We start from the raw sequence: 13,611 nt of genomic DNA, 5'->3' as shown, positions 1-13,611 counted from the left end.
TAGGTCGTCTTTTCGGGATTACTCTCCGACCTTCTCCTCGACGCCTCCTTCGCGTGTCTCTCCAATCGATGACAACGCAACTTTTTCAGATGTCCTGGGCAGGGGAGCAAAAAAGCTCAACATTACTCTGCATACACCAGTGGTACCCACTTCTGTGATTTTTTATACCCTTCATCATCGCACAGTGCCCAGGCCTCTGCTGCCCCTGGTTCCCGGCCTCCTAGAACCGGCTATGGCTACGTTCCTCACACCGGCTGTGTTGGGATCTGTTCCATCTCGGATAGCCAAGAAGTACAAGGCCCCGGCAGAGGATCCCTTGTTCTTCACATCTGATCCACCTGCGGACTCCATAATTGTGGCGGCTGCCATGAAGTCCCATGCGGGGGCTACCTCCTCCTCTGTACCACCTGAAAAAGACAGCAAACTCATGGGCTCGTTTGGCAGAAAGGTATGCAACACCTCCTCTTCATATATGAAGGTAGCTAGTGCCTCTGCCTTACTTGGAAGGTATGACAGGTCCCTTTGGGACTCCTTGACTTGCTTTGCCGAAAAGCTTCCTAAGGAAGATCGGCAAGACTTTGTTGAAATTATACAGGAAGGAGGGCTTGTAGCCAATCAGGTCATCAGCCCCGCAGTAGATGCATCTGACCTTGCGGCCCATGACTACTCACATGGTATTTTCTCCCGTCGCTCGGCCTGGCTCCGCTTGACAGGACTCAAGCCTGACCCCCAGAAAAAGATATTGAACCTCTCTTTCAATGGTAATTCTCTTTTTGGGACACATGTGGACGACGAAATGTCCAAAATGAAAGCAGAAATGGACACTGTCAAGGCTGTGGGATTAGAAAAGCGCAAAAAATTCAAGAAGGGCTTTCGCCAGGGAGACAGGTGATCTTTTCAGCAGAGGGTTTAAACCCCTCAGTGGTCATCCCAGTCTCAGCAGAAAACGCAGTTCCAGCAGCGACGTACTGGCAGAGGAAGAGGCAACAATAACAAACAGCAGTCTGCCTCCAAGCAGCCTCCCAAGCCTTGAGCCGTTGCTTCCTCCACGACTGTTCGCCACTCCGGTGGGAGGGAGTGTATCTCAACATCTGGCAGAGTGGACATCCATAACAAAAGACAGATGGGTGTTGAATATTGTGCAGCATGGTTAATTGCAAAGGTTTAAATCCCCCCCTCCAAGTCCTCCTTCAGGCAAGGCACCTTCCCCGATTCCAAAGTCAACTGCTGCAAGACGAAGTCTCCGTCCTCCTCAAGAAGTTGGCCATAGAGGAGGTTCCCCCCATGCAAAGAAATCAAGGAGTATACTCCCGGTATTTCTTGGTTCAAAAAAGAGGAACTGTCAAAGAATACAGGCCTATTCTGGATCTACGGCTGCTGAACAAATTCATACAAAGTTCAGCATGCTCGCCCTGCACCAGATCTTCCCGCATCTCCATCAGGGAGACTGGATGTGTGCCATCGACCTGCAGGACGCTTACTTCCACATACCAGTGTGAGTCAAGCACCGAACATTTCTAAGGTTTCAGATCGGACGCCATCACTACCAGTATCGAGTGCTTCAGTTTGGCCTGAAATCTGCACCTCGGACATTCTCCAAGTGCATGGCGGCAGTGGCCGCTTTTCTTCGCAAAAGAAAGATCTTCGTCTATCCATATCTAGACGATTGGCTGTTGAAAAAAGCTTCACTCTGACTCTGCTTCAGAACCATTGTTGTTCTGCCTCACAATGGTGGACTCGTTGGGTCTTCAAGTCAATCTAAAGAAGTCAGTACTCAACCCTTCCCAACGGATTCACTACCTGGGCGCTTCCCTTGACTCAGTACAGGCAAGCGTGTGTCCTTCGGAGGAGAGGTTGTCATCTGTGCTCCTGAAGGGTCGCCTTCTACTGGACACTTACGCCCCCACAGCCAGACAAGTGTCCTCTCTCCTGGGGTCGATGGCCTCGTGCATCTACATTGTGCCCAATGCTCGCCTGCACATGAGGCCTCTGCAGCAAGCCCTCGAGGACCAATGGTCTCAGAGATCGGATTACTGGGAAGACCGGGTCTTGCTTCTTCAAGAAGCCAGGGGCTCGATAAGATGGTGGTTGAAACGGTCCAATCTCCTCCATTCCATTCCATCGTCCTCCTCCATCTCAGTCACTCGTCACGGATGCCTCCCTTTAAGGCTGGGGTGCTCACACGGACCAGCTCCAAGTTCAAGGCCTCTGGTCCGAAGAAGAGCAAGGCTACCATATCAACTTCCTGGAGCTTCGAGCAGTTCATCTGGCTCTCAAGTCTCTTTACCCTTCTCTGCGCACCAAATACCTCCAAGTTCAGACAGACAACACAACAACTATGAGTTGAAAGTTCAGCGAAGGTTTATTAGAGTGTTCAGAAAAGGGATGGCGCTCTACAGGTAGTGGTCAAAGGGTAAGTGTGAGGTCTAGGTGGTTGGTGCCTCTTGATCAGAGATAACCCTGGTCTCTGAGAAAGGAAGGGAGAGAGGAGCTCTCCCTCCTGTGAAATGCAAGAAAGTCAAGCGCACACAACCTATATTCGTTGATTGATATCGTTTTCAGTTCTTGGAAAGGATAAGATCACACTCAAATGTTATTGCGTTGTGTGTTTTTTATTTGTCTGATGAAAAGTTCCCCTAACCAAAAGGGGGAACTTTTTAGCACAAGAAACCAGCCAACACGTGTTTCGTCAAAACGGGGTAGACCCGTGACTCTTCAGGGCGGGGGACCGGTGATAGTTCCAACCCGGTCCTAATCGGGTGTAAATGGACAAGAAAGCGAAAGGAAGGTACTCCATATCGCGTTAATACCGGTGTCTCTGGAACAGGGAAGTCCGCCGTGAGTAGACAGTCGGACGGTTGGGGAAGCGGTCGGGTTGCCCTCACAAGTTGGCTTGTAGCCGCGACGAGGGTCTCTGTAGAAGTGCGTCGGTTCTCCGGGTAGGGTATACTAATAAAAAACACACAACGCAATAACATTTGAGTGTGATCTTATCCTTTCCAAGAACTGAAAACGATATCAATCAACGAATATAAGTTGTGTGCGCTTGACTTTCTTGCAACACAACAACTATGTTCTATCTGAACAAACAGGGAGGCACGGGGTCAAGAGTCTTGTCTCTGGAAGCACAAGCCATCTGGCACTGGCTCCTGGCAAGGGGCCTTTCCATTGTGGCAGTTCATCTACCAGGACTTCAAAACGTCCAAGCAGACTGCCTAAGCAGAGTCTTCGTAGAAGCGCACGATTGGGTGCTCAACGAGGAAGTCCTCACTACCAGTATAGAGTACTCCGGTCTGTGCGAAAAGTTCTTCCACTTCTGCCTCCCCATTCTAGGAAATTACTAATTCAGGGGCTAATACTATCCAGACTGGATTATAGCAACGCCTTGTTCTTAGCAGCTCCTGAAGCAACCATCAATACCCTTCAACGGGTTCAGAACGCAGCAGCTAGGCTGCTCACTGGCGCCTCAAAAAGATCTTCGGCTAGACCGGTCCTGAGAGCACTCCACTGGCTGCCAATACGCGAAAGAATCACCTTCAAATCACTATGTTTTACCCATCAGGGGCCAGATGTAGGTAAAAAACATTTACCGATTTTGAAATACCAAATTGTACCGATTCGGTATTTCAAAATCGGTAAATGGTATGTAGGTGCCAACATCTGGATTCGTTACCGAATCCTTAACACTTCTTTAATTACTGATTCGGTAAATACCGAATCGGTAATGCCCATTCATTCCTATGGGCTTTGAAGCCCATAGGAATGATTAGGCATTACCGATTCGGTATTTACCAAATCGTTAATTAAAGAATTCACAAGGGTGCAGGGGGTGTCACTTTGACACCCTCTGGCACCCCCAAAACAGGCACAGGTGCCATGTGGCAGGCATACCTGCCCTAAGGGCAGATCTGCCTGTCACATGACATAGGTGTGCATGCACACATGTGCATGCACACCGGAATCGGTATTTTACCATCAAATTGGTTTTGATGGTAAAATACCGATTCGTAAAGGCTCCTGGGACTCTGAAGAGTCCCACCTACATATGGGTGGCTTCAAATCGGTAAATTTACCGATGTTTTATTTTACCGAATCGGTAAAATTACCGAATCGGTAATTTTACCGATTCGGTAAAATATTGCCCCCTACATGCCAAATATTGTAAACCGGTCGGTAACGGCCGAAAATACCGATTTTCGGCCGTTACCGACCGACCTACATCTGGCCCAAGGTTCTTCAGGCTAAAGGACCCCTGATTCTCCGGAGTTTGATCTGCCCCTATAAGTCCGCTCGGGCTCTCCGGTCTGACCTCGGAAATCTGGCCAAGGTTCCCAGAGTTAGGAAGGTGCGCACAGGGGGACGCCGTTTCTCGGTAAATGCGGCAAAGCTCTGGAATGCCCTCCCTGGCTGGATTCGAACGGAACCCTGTCATCTCAAATTTCGAAAGGCTCTTAAAACATTTCTTTTTCCCAATGATTCCTAAATAACGGTACTCCCTTCAGTTGCTCTTTGTTCTTTTTCGTTAGCGCTGGGACGCTCTCGTGCAGCCATGCGCTTTATAAATTAAATTTCATTTCATTTCAAGTCACGCAGGAGGTTTTTCTGCGCTGGGGCGTACCGGACATAGACCTGTTCGCAGACACGGCCAATGCAAAATGCCCCGTCTTCGCGTCCAGGTTCCCCCAACAGGGATCACTGGGGAACGGTCTTTTGATCAGCTGGTCGCAGACATTACTCTACGCCTTTCCTCCCCTGCCTCTGATCCCGGCGGTGATCCAGAAATTCTTCAGGACCAACACCAGGATGATCCTGATAGCACCAGAGTGGCCACGCTGCTGGTGGTATCCCGATCTCCTACAGCTGTCGGAGGTCCCGCACCAGCGACTTCCTTGCCGTCCAGACTTGTTGTCTAAGGACATGGGAAAAGTGTTTCACCCCAATCTCCCCTCCCTTCGCTTGACGGCATGGCTCCTGAGGTCGTCCAGTATGGACACCTAGACCTCCCGGCAGACTGCATGACCATTCTTAAAGAAGCGAAACGACCCTCCACTAGGAAGTCATATGCTTTCAAGTGGAAGAGGTTTTTCTTATGGTGTCATGAGCACTCTCTCGACCCGGTGCATGGCCACGAGCAGGTGATTTTACCTTATCTGTTGCATTTAGCGAGATCCGGCCTAAAATACCCTTCCATCAGGGTTCATTTAGCTGCCATCACAGCATATAGGAAGACACCTACTCAAACATCTTTCTTCCTTATGCCTGTAGTTAAAGATTTTTTAGAAGGGCGTAAGAAAGTTTTCCCACCGGTGAGGTCCCCCTCCCCTCCCTGGGAGCTTAATATCATCCTGACTAAACTGATGAGTGCTCCTTTTGAGCCTATACATAAGGCTTTTTTGCAGCACTGGAAAGCTGCTTTTCTAATGGCGATTACCCCTGCCCGTAGGGTCAGCTAAATCCAGGCCTTGTGTTGTAAGGAACCTTACACAGTTTTTCATGCGTACAGGGTGGTCCTACGAACACACCCAAGTTTTCTGCCGAAGGTAGATTCAGACTTTCATATCAACCAGTCTATTACCTTACCCACCTTTTTTTCCTCAACCTTCTACTCCCCCGGAGAGGTCATTACGCTTTCTAGATCTGCGGAGGGTCCTGAAGTTCTACTTGGCTAAAACCCTTCCACTTAGAAAGTCTGACCGGCTTTTTGTTAATTATGGCAGCACTAATACTGGCCTGTCAGCTTCAAAACGGTCCATTTCTCGCTGGATTGTCTCCTGTATAGCCTTAGCTTACCAACTAGCTAACAAAACCTTACAGGGTAAACTGCATGCACATTCTACTAGAGGGAACGCTTCAACTACAGCTCTCCTACGTAATGTTCTTATTTCTGAAATTTGTAAAGCGGCAACCTGGCGGTCTGTGCATACCGTTACCAGCCATTATTGCCTGGACTCAGATACTCAGGCCGATGCCCGAGTAGGGCAGGCCTTTTTAAGGAACTTATTTGCATAAAATGTATTTGCAAATAGATTATGACTATTGATGAGTATCCCCTGGATGAGAAGGATTAGTTACTTACCTGTAATCCTAGTTCTCATCCAGGGGTATACTCATCAAAGTCATAAGCTCCCGCCCACCTCCCCGGACGAGCATGTTCATAAAGTTATTGTAGGAGAGTAGGGTCTGCTTTCCTATGGTCACCCCACATTTTGCTTTTTGCTTTACTGGTTTTCGACTTAATGTGGCTGTGGGCCTTCTAATCAGACCCACAGACCAGCTGTTCTCTCTCTAAATTCAGACCATGTACTTTAATTGGGAATTGGGTCACCTTTGTGAACCCCTGTACAGTGTACCTTCGGTACCCAGGGCATAGGTGCATCCAAGGCCTACCAGGGGCTGCAGCATGTATTATGCCACCCCTGGCTGGCCCTCCACATTGACACAACTGGCTGATCACTCAGCTGGGGCAAGGTCGTTTAATCACCCTTTGCTTAGATATAGTATTCCTATATCTAACATTATATATAGACACATATGGATCTATAAGTCACTCCTATGGCAGGCCTTAACAATCCTGGAGGCAGAGTGCTTGGTTTTATGTGCGATGGGGCTCTAGCATGAGCTGAGCCTGTCTGCAGCTTTTGGAACCATGTCCTTATAGTGGTTCTATGATATAGCCATACCATATACTCTTAAGTGCATTATCATCCTCGCGGTTGAATGCTAACTTTGGTTTGGCTTTATCAAAACATGTCGTGTAAGGTGTCATACGCTTTGCAATACTACCCCCTCACCAGTTCTGGCGACGGGGGTAGCATTCCACCCTTCTAGAGGGAGAAGACATGTTGTTCCTAGTAAACCCGGTTAAAGGTAACCAGAGCCTCAGCATCACAAAATGGACGCTGCTGCCACAGACACAAGTCTTACCTCCTGCTGCTGGGAGTCCTTCCAGCGAGGGAGGCTTGGACAATAGGTTTCCTGTCTTGGGAGGTGCTAGTACCACCCCAGACAGGCCATAGTGTATTGGGGCAGGGAGGGCCGAATAGAATGAGACACTGCCCGGGGCACACAAGGTGTCCCATGCATAGCCCGGTTCAAACCAGTTGCTGGGGCACTCTAGCCCCAGTTCTGGCACAAAATTGGACAAAGGGAAAGGGGTGTAACCACCCCCTTCCCTGGTCCCACCCGTAGGAGGGACCTAGCAGGTAATCCAACCCCTCAGATTGGTATATAGGTAGGAGCTGAGTCAAGAGATTTATCCTGAACTGAAACATGAAACGAAACTCTGGATCTTCGACATTCTACTGAACTTAGAAGACTGAAGAATCTCCCTTGTGGTCAAGGAGTGACCACCCTGTGGAAACAGGCACCATCCAGCGATCTGCGGTTTGCTTTGTCGACGCTCCCGCCGGAGCCCTATCACAGAGACTGACAAGAACCAGACTTCCTTGAGCCCGATCCACAGCCACAGCAAAGCTGAGACCCGTGGAGGCGACGAGAGACGTGGGACCGGCCATCTTGGAAAACCTGCACCTTGCTACTTGTGCAGCTCCCGAGGCACCCTCGAAGCTGTGCATTGGGGATTGAGAAGCCCCAGCCCCAAGCACCTTCTACACTGACGCACAGCCCTCCACACTCCACGAGTGCCGCGAGGGGCCTGCTAGTGTTTTTGTGCCCGACGCGTCTGACGGTCACTTGCCCATTGGCTACTGGCCTCTGTGACGACAAACCTACAAATCTACACTGCTGGCCTGGTTGCTCCAGGCTGGCCCTTGCTTCCCTGACAAGGAGAAGCCCTGCAGGCCTTGCCGGTCTGCACCAGAAGCCATCTTCAATTCCTGCGTGGGTTGCCTTTGCCAAGGATGTTGACTCCAATCCGGAAGCCGACACCGCTGACAGCGAGATCCTTCGTGGGACAGTCGTGCCCAGCTCCTGGTCATCGTCGAGACCTCCTGGCCCACGTGGCTGCAGAGACAAGCTTCACGACATCACCTGATTGCTTCACGACATCGCCTGGTTCCTTCCTGGTCACTGGCTAGTGACCCAGACTCTGTCCCTTCTGCTTTCAGGTACTCTTCATCCTCGATCCGCCCTTGGATCCAACCGGACACTTCTCTCCTTGTCGCCTGCAGCATCTTTCTCCAAAGCTCCATAGGATTCAGCGACGAAACCCGACACACTTTGACACCTATGCACCCGCTTCCTGTGGGTGAGGTAACGTGAGTACCCCGGTGCTCCTGTGGGTATTAACTATCCTAGTGTTCTAGTTTTCAGTAGCTTTCTCCTAGTCCGTCTGGAAGTGTCCTAAAAGAACTAGTTTCCAATTTTTATGTTCCCATTATAACTTTATGGTAACTCGTGTGTGTGTTAAGACACTGCACACGCCTCCCGTGGGCCTCCTGCTTCCTAACCTTTGGTAGTACAGCGTAGCCCCAGCGATTCCCTAAGCCCTAGGCCTATTCCATGTTCATGGCGTGGTTCTTATACCACTATTGTAGTATATGGTTGTACGTGCCCTAGGGCTCTACTGTATATTGTGCAACTTATTGTATGATAATTAAGTATCTTGTTATGTGCTTGTGCCTCTGACCTCATTAAGAGTTCAGAGGGGTTGTGTTAGTAAATAAATAAATATATATTTTATATATAACCTGTGTGTTGTCCTTTCATTTGGTATTAAAGGGGTTACATATGGTAAAACAGCTGGCTTCAACATGCCCTCTTGAGTTTAGCCTAAGACTGCTTTGTCCATGCTACCACTAGGATAGCTGATCTATATAGTTGACTTTAAAACCATCACCATAAGGGTTGTTTGGACTGATACAGGGTGCCCACTAGAAAAGTGGACATCACATATCAGACCAACTTCTCACAGTTATGAGATGTTTTACTGTGGATCTACTCAGGTGTTATACACCTCCAAAAAGAACTGGCCCAACTGCCACCAGTGGTGCACCATGGGAGCAGGGGGTCGCCTTCAGGCCTTAAAGGCACGGTACCCCTACTCCAATGCCTTAAAGGCAAGGTGTCAGTTTTCTTTGTTGCTTTATACTCTACTGCAGCCTACTGGCAATTTGCCTGCAATTACAGGTTTTTCCTATGGCAATAAAGCATTGTTGTATGCAAATGTTTACTGCTCTTTTTCTGCCGTAGGGGTTGGGAGAGTACTAATGTATGTTTGCTAATTTATGTAATTTTGCCAGTTGGGAAATGTTTTAGGCTGCAAATATATGTTTTCACATATATATACTTATATATTTATATGTATTTTCTATATGCTCCGGGATCCCGCACATGGACAGGGATTATTCATAGATTATGACTTTGATGAGTGTATCCCTGGATGAGAACTAGGATTACAGGTAAGTAACTAATCCTTATGATACAGGTCCCCCAGGTGTGAATCTGAGTCCGCTTTTTGAAATTGTGAAAAGCGGTCTCTTGGAGCAGGGGCATGCTCGGATGATAAGTGAGAGGCAACAGTGGCGAGTATAGTAGGGGGACATTCAGCATTCGGCCTATGCGTTGCCATGCCGTTATTGTGCATGCGAGGGCAGATGGCTGTCTGACTCTAGCTCCCACCCGTTCATATAAGACACCATCTAGTGGAATGAGGTGTGCGAGCCAATGTTCCGCCGACACTTGTGGCATATATCGTGGTTGTTGCACTCAAAATCATGCATAATGTGTTTGCACGCTCGTGTAATACAATTCAAAATCTGGTATACCAAACCCTCCCTGTGAATAAGGTCGAGTTAGTACATTCCATTGCGATCGCGGTTGTTTACCTCCCCACACCAGGCGTATCAATTCCGATTTCAGCGTCTTAAAGAAGTAAGCCCCCGGGTGATATGGTATATTTAAAAAAAGATAGAGCAGTTGTGGGAGTATCATCATTTTTATTAAGGACGCTCGCCCTGCTAGTGAGAGGGGCAGAGCTATCCATCGTGTGACACACTCCGCTATTCGTGTTATGGCTGTTCCATAGTTTAATCTCATTAGCTCCTCTCCATCTTTAGTGATTTTTATCCCCAGGTACCTCAGCTCTTCCTCACACCACTCCAAGGGATAGTCCAGCGGGAAGCGTGCTGTTGCAGTTGTCAGTGGGAAAATACATGACTTCCCCTAGTTGATCTGGATTCCTGACAGTTTCCCGAACACTACAAATTCTCCAAGGATTGGGTTCAGATTGTACTGTGGGTCTCGGATGTAAAAGGTAATATCGTCTGCATAGAGGGATGTAAGTATTTGGCTCAAATTACATCGCAATGCCCTGTCATTGTGGTGTTGTCGCAATTTGGCTGCCAATGGTTCCACCGCTATGGCAAAAAGCAACGGGGAGAGAGGGCATCCCCGACGAGTCCCATTAGTAATGCTAAATGATTTAGACGTATTCCCATTAATCTGCACCTTAGCAACCGGTGAACAGTATAATAGTTTTATCCATGATAGAAACAGTGGTAGGAAGCCCATGTGTAGCATTACTGCAAAAATGTAATCCCAATCAATGGAGTCGAACGCCTTAGTGGCATCCCAAAAAATTACGGCCAGGGGGAGGTCCGGTGAAACGTTATTTAGGATGGAAAAAAACGTTCGCAAGTTACGGGAGGTGGCCCTCCCAGGTACAAATCCCGACTGATCAGGGAGAATCAAATTCTCCATCAGTAGGCTCAGTCCCGTAGCTATCATTTTGGCCAGTATTTTGGTATCGCAGTTAAGCAAGGAGAGCGGTCTGTAGGAGTCACACTTTGTAGGCGACTTCCCTGGCTTCAGCAGTGGGAGTATTAGAGCTTCTCTCATAGAGCTGGGAAGGTACCCCACTTCCAGCGAGCCCTCATAGACTTCTCGAAGAATGGGGCCCATCAAGTCTATGTAGGTCTTATAGAATTCGATTGGAATGCCATCTGTACTGGTGGCCTTCCCAGATTGCATACTCATTATGGCGTCCCTTACCTCATCTATCTCAAACGGAGCTTATAGAAAGGTTCTCTGTACATCACTCAGCCAGCCCAATGCTACGTCTCCCAGGAATACCTCTAGGTTTAGTTCGTCCTGTCTGTTTGTCATGTATAGTCCTTTGTAATGTTCCATAAAGGCATTAAGTATGTTGGCTGTGTCTCTGCATGCCTCCCCCTCCTGGTCTTCAATTTCCAGGATATAATTATTGCAGCGAGGCTGTCTTATCTTGTGTACCAGCGTCTTTCCTGGCCTTTCCCTTCTCCATAACTTCTGGCCACCCAATATTTACCCCTGAACCGTGCTTCCCGCTGCGCCTCATCCATGTACTCTGTGAGTTTGTCTCTGAACCTGGCACTGGCAGCCCCATTCTGTCCCTTAGCGGCCTCCAATTCCAAAGCTTTAAGGTCTGTCTCTAACCTGCACAATGTGTTGAGAATATCTCAAAGCACTCCTGCCCCCTTCGATATACAGTACCCACGGATTTTGACCTTAAGTGCCTTTTACACAATTTCCACACTATTTACTGAGTCCTTATTAAGCGCAAAGAAATCCTGAATCTCCGCGTGCAAGTCTTCTTGAAAGACCGTGTCTATTAAGATAGGGGCATGCAGCCGCCAATGGCTGCGCTGGACTTCAAGGTCAGCGGAAGAGAGCACGATGAGCACTGGAGCGTGATCCGAGTATGTTCTGGCCAGATGGTGTACTCGAGCTATTGCCGGGGCTAACCCTCGGGATACGAAATACTAGTCTAGTCTTGCCCATGACGCCGCCTGAGCCATAAAGTGCGTGCCTTCGTGTGGATGTGGATGTGCATGTCTCCAGGTGTCAATCAGTCCATAGGCAGTGATTGTATCCAGCACAACCGCGCCTGCCTTGGTGTAATGATGGAGGGCAGGATGTGATCTATCTAATCTAGACATTAAAGTCGCCACCACAAAAGATATGAGTAGAGTCCAGTTCAAAGATTTTGGCCCAGAGTGAGGTAAAATAGTCGGGGTCATCAGTGTTCGGCCCAAAACAACAGACCAATGTAACCCACAGTGATCCCAGTCTCCCCCACGCCAGACAGTATCGCCCCTGTGTGTCCCATGTGGCTCCCGATAACTGAAAATGTACCTGTTTCTTTATTAAGATCGCAGTGCCCCTAGAGTATGTGGAGTAAAAGGAAAAGATTCTATGCTCCGCCCATTTACTGGCAAAGCCATTTGGTTTCAGAGGCGCAAAGAGCGTCTCTTGTATCATCGCTATATGCATGTTATGCCTATCTAAGTATGATAGTATATTCCGTCTTTTCCTGGGATCCCCCAAGCCTCTGACATTCCATGTTATAATATTCATAGCTCCTGCAACTACCTTAGCCATGTTTCATGAGAACCTGATCTTTCATTGATTAATGATCGTACAATGTTACCCAAATCTTTTATATGAGCAAAACAACCTGGTGTAGCGCACTTATGATGCCTTCCAATTACCCCCCCTACCAGCCTCCTACGTCTCTGGTGGTCAGCCCCCCAACACAGACTTTTCATAGTAAACTCAGCCCAACAATTTCCCTTCCCTCCCTCCACCCACTGAAGCAGCCCCAACTTGCCAGAATGACTTTCCCTCCCACCCTCCCCATACCCCAACTGAACCAGAAATAACAATACCACAGTCCTCGCACCCCGTTGGTGTGGTACACCAACGGGGATACCCTCTGGGGGCCATTTCTAGGCGGCAACACAGGTACACCTCCCCCCCAGACCCTCCTTAACGGTGACTCCTGGGCTTTTTTAGGGGGGGGAGTGGGGGCCCAGTGTGCTGTATATCCAGCCCAAAAGACTCCTTCATTGAACAGCCACTGTGTCTTCAGCCTGAGAGTCTACATGCATGTACCAGTTCAAGTATTATGATATCGAAAATGTTTGAACACAGCATGTGTTCCTGTATTACTGCTCATCTTCCATCGCCGCAGATTTGTCTTGCTGGGAGGCACTCGGGTTACCGTCGGCTCGGTCTGCACGTTTCATGTGACAAAGGAAATCCTCAACTTTCTGCGGGTTAGTAAAGAACCTTTGCTTCCCCTGGTATGTAACCCTGAGGCGCGCCGGGTACAGCAGTGCGTAATCAATTTGCGCGGCCTGCAGTTTTTTCTTGACATCTATAAATTTGCGCCTCTCCTCCTGGATAATGGGTGTAAAATCTGGGTAGATGGAAAGTGTGTTACCATCATAAGAGAGGGATTGCTTGCTTTGTGCCGCACGAAGGGCCACCTCTTGATCTTTGAAATTCAAAAGTCTCGCAATTATGGGACGCGGAGTGTTGCCTGGAGCCGGTCGCGGCCCAAGAGTCCTGTGCACCCTTTTCACAGCAAACTGTCTGGAGAAAGATTCGACTCCTATGGTTGCTATGAGCATCCTCTTGACGTATTCTTCCATTCTCCCAGTGTTGGCTGATTTGGGAACACCTAGCACACGTATGTTGTTCCGTCTGCTGCGAGCTTCCAAGTCCTCATTCTTGGCTGCTATTATTTTCAGAAGTTTATCCATGCAATTTATCTGCGTCGTGTTCCTGGTGGTCGTGTTCTCTGTGTCGGATATGCGCCTCTCAGTTTCTTTAATGCGGTCCTCGTGTCCATCAAGTTTATGTGCTATGGTATCCATCCTCGACAACATT

Source organism: Lissotriton vulgaris, chromosome 6 (assembly GCF_964263255.1).
Source record: "Lissotriton vulgaris chromosome 6, aLisVul1.2, whole genome shotgun sequence".
In the NCBI taxonomy this organism is placed as follows: domain Eukaryota; kingdom Metazoa; phylum Chordata; class Amphibia; order Caudata; family Salamandridae; genus Lissotriton; species Lissotriton vulgaris.
This window is presented reverse-complemented; position numbering follows the sequence as displayed.